Consider the following 8,744-nt stretch of genomic DNA (forward strand, 5'->3'; position numbering starts at 1 on the left):
TATTTGCTCCGATTATGCTGTCGGGGACCATTTTTGGCGCTCGCCAACAAAACCTAAAAACGGAATCAACAATGCAGAGCAAACTTTTGAACCTTGTGCGCTGTGTCTGTCTGTCTGTCTGTCTGTCTGTCTGTCTGTCTGTCTGTCTGTCTGTCTGTCTGTCTGTCTGTCTGTCTGTCTGTCTGTCTGTCTGTCTGTGTGTGTGTGTGTGTGTGTGTGTGTGTGTGTGTGTGTGTGTGTGTGTGTGTATGTGTGTGTGTGTGTGTGTGTGTGTGTGTGTGTGTGTGTGTGTGAGAGAGACAGTTATTTAATGAAAATCAAGATTTAACGTCCTGTCTCGCTATAGCGCACGTAGGCTATCCTACTATCACAAACTAATACAAAACTGCTCGCCCCAATTCCAACTCGCCCCAAATGGCGAAGAACGGTCGCCCTGACCGCGAAGAACGGCGAAGTCGCCCTAAAATCTCCGGTCGCCCCAAATACAACCGTTTTACGGGGCGACTTGTCCGCACTTTTGGGGGCGACTTCGCCGGGCTTTTGGTATCCCCTAGCACAGAGGTTTTCAACAGGTGGTCCGTGGACCACTGGTGGTCCGTGCAGGTATTGCATGTGGTCCCTGACCATGCATTTAGTATGGTTTATCGACCACTAGTTGGGAAATGAACTAGTTCACAAAATGACCTGGTGATGATACAATTTACAATTTACAATTTAGGCATTTAGCAGACGCTCTTAATCCAGAGCGACTTACATTAAGCAATAACAAAAGCATGGCATACATCACATATATAAAAAGTAGTTATCATGAATCATGCGTAAACTAACAACGTAACAGTGGAGTATCTATGTAAACTATACATACTATACTATATAATATATTATACATGTGTACTATAAAGTGCTATGACTACATAAAATGCAATTCTAGAGCTGTCTACGTAACAAGTTATATGTCTTTTTTAAGATACTATCTAAGTCTACATAATGTGCTATCTAAGGGGCTAGGCTAGGGCAAGTGCTACGGGCCATGGTGGAGTCTGAAGAGGTGGGTTTTCAGACTACGGCGGAAGATTGGGAGTGAGGCTGCAGTTCTGACTGTGATGGGAAGTGCATTCCATGCATTCCGTGCATTCCATGATGACATCAATGGTGTCAGTTACTGGGAAGTCGGATGTCAAGAACTTCCACAGAAAGGGAGTTTGAATTTCAAGGGAAAGTGTACCGGATTGACTGGTTGAGTCTATTAGGAAATGTTCCCATATAATCATGCAATCGCATGTGTCTGCTATCTATGAGTTTAATATGGAAGGTTAAGAGAACAGAGTAAGGGCAACCATGGGAAAGGAATTAATTCACCTCAAATTAACAAATTAAACAAAGCCCTTAACTGTCAATATTATTTCAGACTTTTCCCCCCACTTTTTTGCCCCTATCCCCCCACCCAACACAACAGTGGTCCCCACGTTGATTCTTAGTCAGGGTGGTGGTCCCTGGTTCATAATCAGTTGAAAACCCCTGCCCTAGCATTTAGGGGGTGAAAAAAATGATGTCCTCGTGACACACATATTTACATTCCATAATATGACATGAATGTACGGTTTTATGAAGTAACAATGTAATTCAGGGGTGCCTTGGATGAAAAGGATATTTACAGGGGTGATCTGAGACAAAACAGGTTGAGAACCACTGCTCTACTCTTCTCACAAAGAAATGGGACATTTTCACTTAGATAAAAACATACTGTACATTAATCATTAAAATTGCCATTTTAAGAACCTGAAGTCTTACCTGGGTTGTTGTCGTTCAGTCTAAGAAGACGTCTAGTGCACGTGGGAAGTCATCTTCATAGCTCTCACAGGACCTGACCATAACAGGAAACCCATTCTCAGGTGAGATGAGATGATTGATTGGTTAAGAACAGCGTTCAGATGTGTTGATAGATTCATAACATGAACATATAAAACCTTGGAGAAAGGGATGGAGATCAGCCAGGTAGCTAGGACACACCTCCCCGAATGTGGAATGCAGCTCCAACCTAATAAACAAAGAAATAGCAGTGTCAGAACAGACAGTCAAGCTCCCATGACAGTTTTATTCAGAGATCCAGCACTCCAAATGCAAGGCAGATGAGAACAAACACATAACATAATGCACTTGTATTTCAATAAATGTAAACCATCCATTTGTGAGAATATTTGTACTGTTTCGCTTACTGTTTAGCTTACCCCATCTGAATAGCTTAGGTGTGCATAAGAATAGCAGAATAATATATTTTTTTATTTTTTTAATAACTTTGTTTATTGTTTTTTTCACAGAAGCATTATTGAAATACTGGAGTTGGAAAATAATAAATGGTGGCATTAACAGCTTCTCTTAATAAACGCCACAAGTATAACGTACAAGAATAAAGACATTGAATTTTCACCCCAAAGAAAAAAGACAACAGAAAACAAGACAAACAAACCTTAAATACAGGATCAATAAAAGTTGAAAAATAAAAGGCAGACAAAAACAGACAAAACAGTACACAACATCCATCCATCCATCCATCCATCCATCCATCTTCAACCGCTTAGCGCTTATCCGTAGTCGGGTCGCAGCAATCCAATCACAGTATAGGCTACTTTTAAATCAAAAGTCCAGCAGACCTCACACATCCTCAAGCAGAGACGGATTCAAATTCTGAATGAATTGAAAGAATGGACCCCATATCCTCCCAAACTTATCGGAAGAAACATTTAAGGAGTGTCTAATCTTCTCCAGTTTTACACAGTACAAGGTGTCCCTAATCCAGTGAGTGTGAGAAGGGGAAGTGGGCGATTTCCAGTTGATCAAGATTAGTCTCCTAGCTAACAGAGTGACAAAAGCCAAAACATCCCTCTCTGGTTTAGAGAGTGACGGTACTGAGGGGAAAACACCAAACAGAGCCCCCAAAGGTGTGGGCTCCACTCTTTGCCCGACTATCGTTGATAAGGAATTAAAGATATCTGTCCAATATTTGTGTAGAGAAGGGCAGAGCCAGAACGTATGGATGAGGTCTGCAGGAGCTTGCCGACATCTATCACACTCAGGAGACACATCATTATAAATTCTAGACAACCTGGCCTTGGTGTAGTAGACACGGTGTAGTAATTTACATTGAATAAGAGCATGCCTCGCACAAATAGAGGACACATGTACCCGATGTAGAATTGTATCCCAAACCTCCTCAGTTATCTCCTCTCCTATGTCCCCCTCCCAACGAGCTTTTAAGGAATCCAAAGACTCCGGGCGCAAACAACAAATCTCATCATAGATGCATGAGATTGCACCCTTCAAGGTTGGCAACGGAGTCAGAAGGGTGTCTATAATAGAGTCATTAGGTAAATTTGGAAACGTGGGAAATGTTTTCTGAGAATAATACATTTCTATCCAGAATAAGTTTTATATTAACTCTCCAGTTTCACATAATTACATACAAATGTTGGCTAAACAAAAAAATAATATTTGCTTTAATGTCATAAATTGTACGCTTCTATGAATCTGTCATTCATAATATTGATGTACTTAATATGTAGCTTACTTAAACCCTCTATTATTTCTTACCACGAATTTAAGGGTGTCTACTAACATATCCCACATTGGTTTCTATTCAACCACCCTAGGGGAAGTTTTGACAGCTGCTGAAAGTTGGGGTACATCAACAACCATTATAAGGCAAAATGGTCTAATTTTAATTATGCTTTAAGTAGCATGTGAACATGTCAAACTAGGGGTTTTTCATGATTCTGAATCCATTCCAAGCATTCATTTTGCACTCCTTGGGGCTAAAAACGGCCATAGCCATCATCACAAATGTGATGAGGTCAGCACATTTAGCCCTGTTGGGTATATTACTTTATATTTGGAATATAATTCTTATTACTTATTACCTTAATTTTAAAGTAATATATTGTATTACTGTCTGAGTAAGAGTAATATATTAATATTACTATTACATATTCGTTTTTTTAAATGCTCAAATTGAACAATTCAATATTTAGTATAATTATAAATTATATTGCGTAGACCAGTGGCGTATCTACAATAATGCTCTCAATCACCCATTGGAAATGGAATGCGAATACTGTACATGCCTTTCAGCCTTTATAGCGCACTCATCTGGCAGGCGGGACGACACATCTTGCCTGCCCAAAATGTAATTCCTGAAAACGCTACTGGCGTAGACCTACCCCATCCTACTCAGCTATGGACAGTTAACACAGGAGCTAAATGTATTCCTTGAATTCATGGAAGCCAATACATAATTTGATGACAAATTATAGAAAATAAGTAATTCTTTAACTTCTGCAGTTGTCACAAGACAGAGCCACGGGCAACGAGACAGACAGACAGAAAGTAATACAGAAAGTAATGCAGTAATACAGAAAGATTTTTATAATATATTAAAAAACAATTGTTAAGTAATGTATTATATTACAAGTTACCTCATTTCGGTAATATATTATGTAATATATTAAGTTACGTAGTGTGTATGACCCAACACTGCCAAACTATAGGGGTCAAACTAGGAGGGTTTCATGATTCTGAACCCATTCCAAGCATTAGTTTTGCACAAAAAGCACACCTTGGGCTAAATTCGGCCATAGCCACCCAAATATGCTGACCTCATCACATTTGTCATGACGGCTATATGGCCGTTTTTTAGCCCAAGGAGTGTTTTTCGTGCAAAACTAATGCTTGGAATGGATTCAGAATCATGAAAACCCCCTAGTTTGACATGTCACATGCTACTTAAAACACAATGCAATGTAGAACATTTTGCCTTATAATGGTTGTTGATGTACCCCAACTTTCAGCAGCGGTCAAAAATTCCCCTAGGGTGGTTGCTTAGAAACCTATGTGGGATATGTTAGTATCCTTTACAAACACATTGGTGAAGAACATTCTTGGTAAGAAATGTATTCCTATATTTTATTAATATCCTCTGACTATCAGTAAAGAAACTGACTTACATTTCTTGGACTGCTAACAGACCTACATTTCTTGGACTGTTTTTGTCTGTCAACATCAAAGCTCCAAACATAGCCGACCTACAAGCTCACAACGCACGTCGCAGCGCAACGCAACAACACAATACTACAAGCAAGCCAACCAGCCAACACAACTGCACAACCTCAAGACAGCAACACAACACTGCTGTGCTGTCCCTTTAAGACAAGTCAACATTAAGCTCAAAGACATGACACAAACTATGCAGGCTGAGCTCTGTCTCTCTGCTCTCTCATTAACTTATACAACTATTTCATTATTAGCAGCTTAATCACCTTAAATTCCTGACTGGTTATTTAATTATTAAACATCTTAACTGAAGTGTCAACACTTACCCTACATAATGTTGTCTCACAAAGTCACTGTTTGCTCTTGTGTTGTTGTTACACAAGTCTGAACAAGCTGTTGTCCTGCCCCACTCCCTGGCGCACGCACGCACGCACGCGCGCACGCACACACACACACACACACACACACACACACACACACACAAACACACACCTGTGTGCTATCATTATGCCAATGCCCTGCACACCTGAGTATTTTTCCAAGTAACACCACCCTCAGGCAGAGAGAGAGAGAGAGAGAGAGAGAGAGAGAGAGAGAAGGCCTATGTTGTGTTTTAGCAAAGTACCTAACTGTTGTCTACAACCAGTTCATCTGCAGCAGGAAAGACAAACAGCCACTCAAATTAGTCAAAAGTCTCAAATGGGTACAACCAGACATTAGCGTCAAGCGGCTTCAAGGCTCATCCACTCCCATTATAAGGGCTATACCCAGAAACGAAGTTTGAAGCCGCTCACTAGTGAAAATGCAGCAACCAGCTGAAAGTGAACTACATGTCAACTTGACCATAGATATATATAAACACTAGATAGCTCACCCGCGCTGTTGGCCAATGGAGAGCGACGTCGTTACGTGGCGGCCATCTTACCTCGGGACACATAACATTGTGTCTATGGGGCATGTACTCTTAAATGACCATAACTTGCTCAATTTTCAACCGATTTTCAAACGGTTTGGTTTGTTATAAACGTCAGAGACGTCCGCATACTTATATGCTTTTATACGACGTTCATATAAAAAACATAAATTAAGCAGATAAGCGTCCTGAATCATAGCCACGTTGACAACGTTTGTAATAAACCAACCCGTTTGTAAATCCGTCAAGATTTGAGCGAGTTATGACTGTTTCTGTTTGAGCTGCCATTGAACATACTGTACTGTATCCCCGAAGTAAGATGGCTGCCGGGTGAACGACGTCAGAAACTCCGCCTTGAGCCATCTAGTGTTTATATATATCTATGCTGCTGACAGTCAAGCCAATAGAACTACATATATGCCAGGTCTGTTGTGCGCATGCACGTGCCGGTATATGTCTGGGTTGTGAATGGCACATGTAACCCATGTAACCCCATGTAACCCCCGCGATTGTCAGAGCGTCCTGTGTTCTACTCAAAAGTTAGCCCTGAAACATGACTGCCATGATAATCATCATGACAGTCATGACGCAACTGCAGCCTGTTTTACGCGATCGCTACATTTACAGTCCAAACGTGTATATACACATTCCGTTTTCAAATATAAAGTACTCACAATTTGTCCCACGGGTGTTTGCTGGTACAGCGATTAGCATTGCTGCATCCTGCGTTGTTTAATAAAAAACATTTTTATCCGAGCTCCCCGGCTACTTTTCTCAAACGGGGTTCGTTTGGGAAATACAAAGTTGCACACCGGGAGCGCACTCGCCTATTAGTCTGTATTGGCAGTGCTGTCAGCGTGCCTATATCGAACACACCCAGTGTTTCAGACTGCCACACTCCTCCCGACCGATAGGGTCGCGTAGTTGAAAGCCAATGGCAAAAAAACAGCTCGGATAAAAATGCTTTTTATTAAACAACGCGGGATGCAGCAATGCTAATCGCTGTACCAACAAATCTCTAACACCCGTGGGACAAATTGTGAGTACTTTATATTTGAAAACGGAATGTTTATATACACGTTTGGACTGTAAATGTAGCGATCGCGTAAAACAGGCTGCAGTTGCGTCATGACTGTCATGATGATTATCATGGCAGTCATGTTTCAGGGCTACTCAAAAGTAAGATTACAAGCATATGAAAACGCCACAGGGCACATGGGCTAGCGTTTTCTTGAAGCCGATTGACGTGAATGTCTGGTTGCACCCAGTGGGAATGAACATGGACACGTCTGGAAAACCGGCACTTTGATGGCACTCAGTGCCGGTTCTAGGAGTCAGGTGGCCCTATGCAGGCACGGATTGGACGGTCTGGCAATTCTGGCATTTGCCAGAAGGGCCGGGCAGGGTGGGGCCGACTGAGCGCCCAAAAGTAAATTCTAGGTTCTACCAGTTCTACCATATCAAACCGAAACTATTTGGTTTGTTACGGTAGCTTCGATAGTTGGTGACACCTTGATGAGACATCCTAGAGTCTTAGACCTTGCATAGTTGTGATGTCATGCATGACAATGGAACAATGGAAACAGAAAGATAAGAGTCAAAACCATCATGTACGTGCATGATGAGTGATTAGATAACGATAAAAAGAGCATGCCAGGATTTAAAGGAATGCACTGTCACAACTAGTTCCATGCAAGGGCTACTAACTTTGATCAGAGGTGAACAAGCTTCTAAGTGGAGATTGTGGACGCCCAGGCTGTGGATCAAGGGTCTCCACGGATTAGGATTGTGGATTTGTGGAGAGTTATTATAGTTCAGTCAGACAACTCACGAATAGATTTAACCAATATTTATTATAGAATGAGAATACAGATATACAATAAAACCCCCATGGGGAACATAAATAACAGAGCCCACCGGTGGTGCTGGGGTGGTGGTGGGAGCAAACATCACATAACCAGGAACCATATGCAGAGGAAGGCAGGAAGAGCATACAGTCTAGTGAGCTTAAGTAGCTCACCCAATTGGTCAACTGATTGCCCATCAGCGACGTGTGGGACTTGCACACACTTACACACCCACATAGTAATGCAGCATGTTAACCCCTTGAGTATAGTATGCGCCTTTGAGCATGGCATGAACCCCCTCGAGTATATCTGACTGAACTAACTCTGCAAGCTATGTAACATTTATATATTGTTACACCACCAAGATCAAGCACAGTGAGCAGATGGAGGTTCTGGGTCTTTGTTGTTTTTCTCAAAGCCTGTATCTGCCTAAGCTTAAGAAAAACAAAAGAAAGACTTTCTCTCAATGGTGAAATCATTTTTTTAGCAAGTTTATTTGCTCAGTACTGCCCTCCTTTGCTTTTGTAGCAAATAGATCCTTCTAAACTGTTTAGAAGGGTCTATTATATGTACTGTAAATAATACTGTACATATAATAGGCCACATACATAAACAAGTCTTGCCACAGACACATTTGGCTGTGTACGGACATGTTGAGGACCCCTGGTCAGGAGACTGAGACACATGTGGCTGTGTACGGACATGTTGATGACCCCTGGTCAGGAGACTGAGACACATGTGGCTGTGTACAGACATGTTGATGACCCCTGGTCAGGAGACTGAGACACATGTGGCTGTGTACAGACATGTTGATGACCCCTGGTCAGGAGACTGAGACACATGTGGCTGTGTACGGACATGTTGATGACCCCTGGTCAGGAGACTGAGACACATGTGGCTGTGTACAGACATGTTGATGACCCCTGGTCAGGAGACTGAGA

This window comes from Electrona antarctica (assembly GCF_951216825.1).
Source record: "Electrona antarctica genome assembly, chromosome: 7".
Taxonomy (NCBI): domain Eukaryota; kingdom Metazoa; phylum Chordata; class Actinopteri; order Myctophiformes; family Myctophidae; genus Electrona; species Electrona antarctica.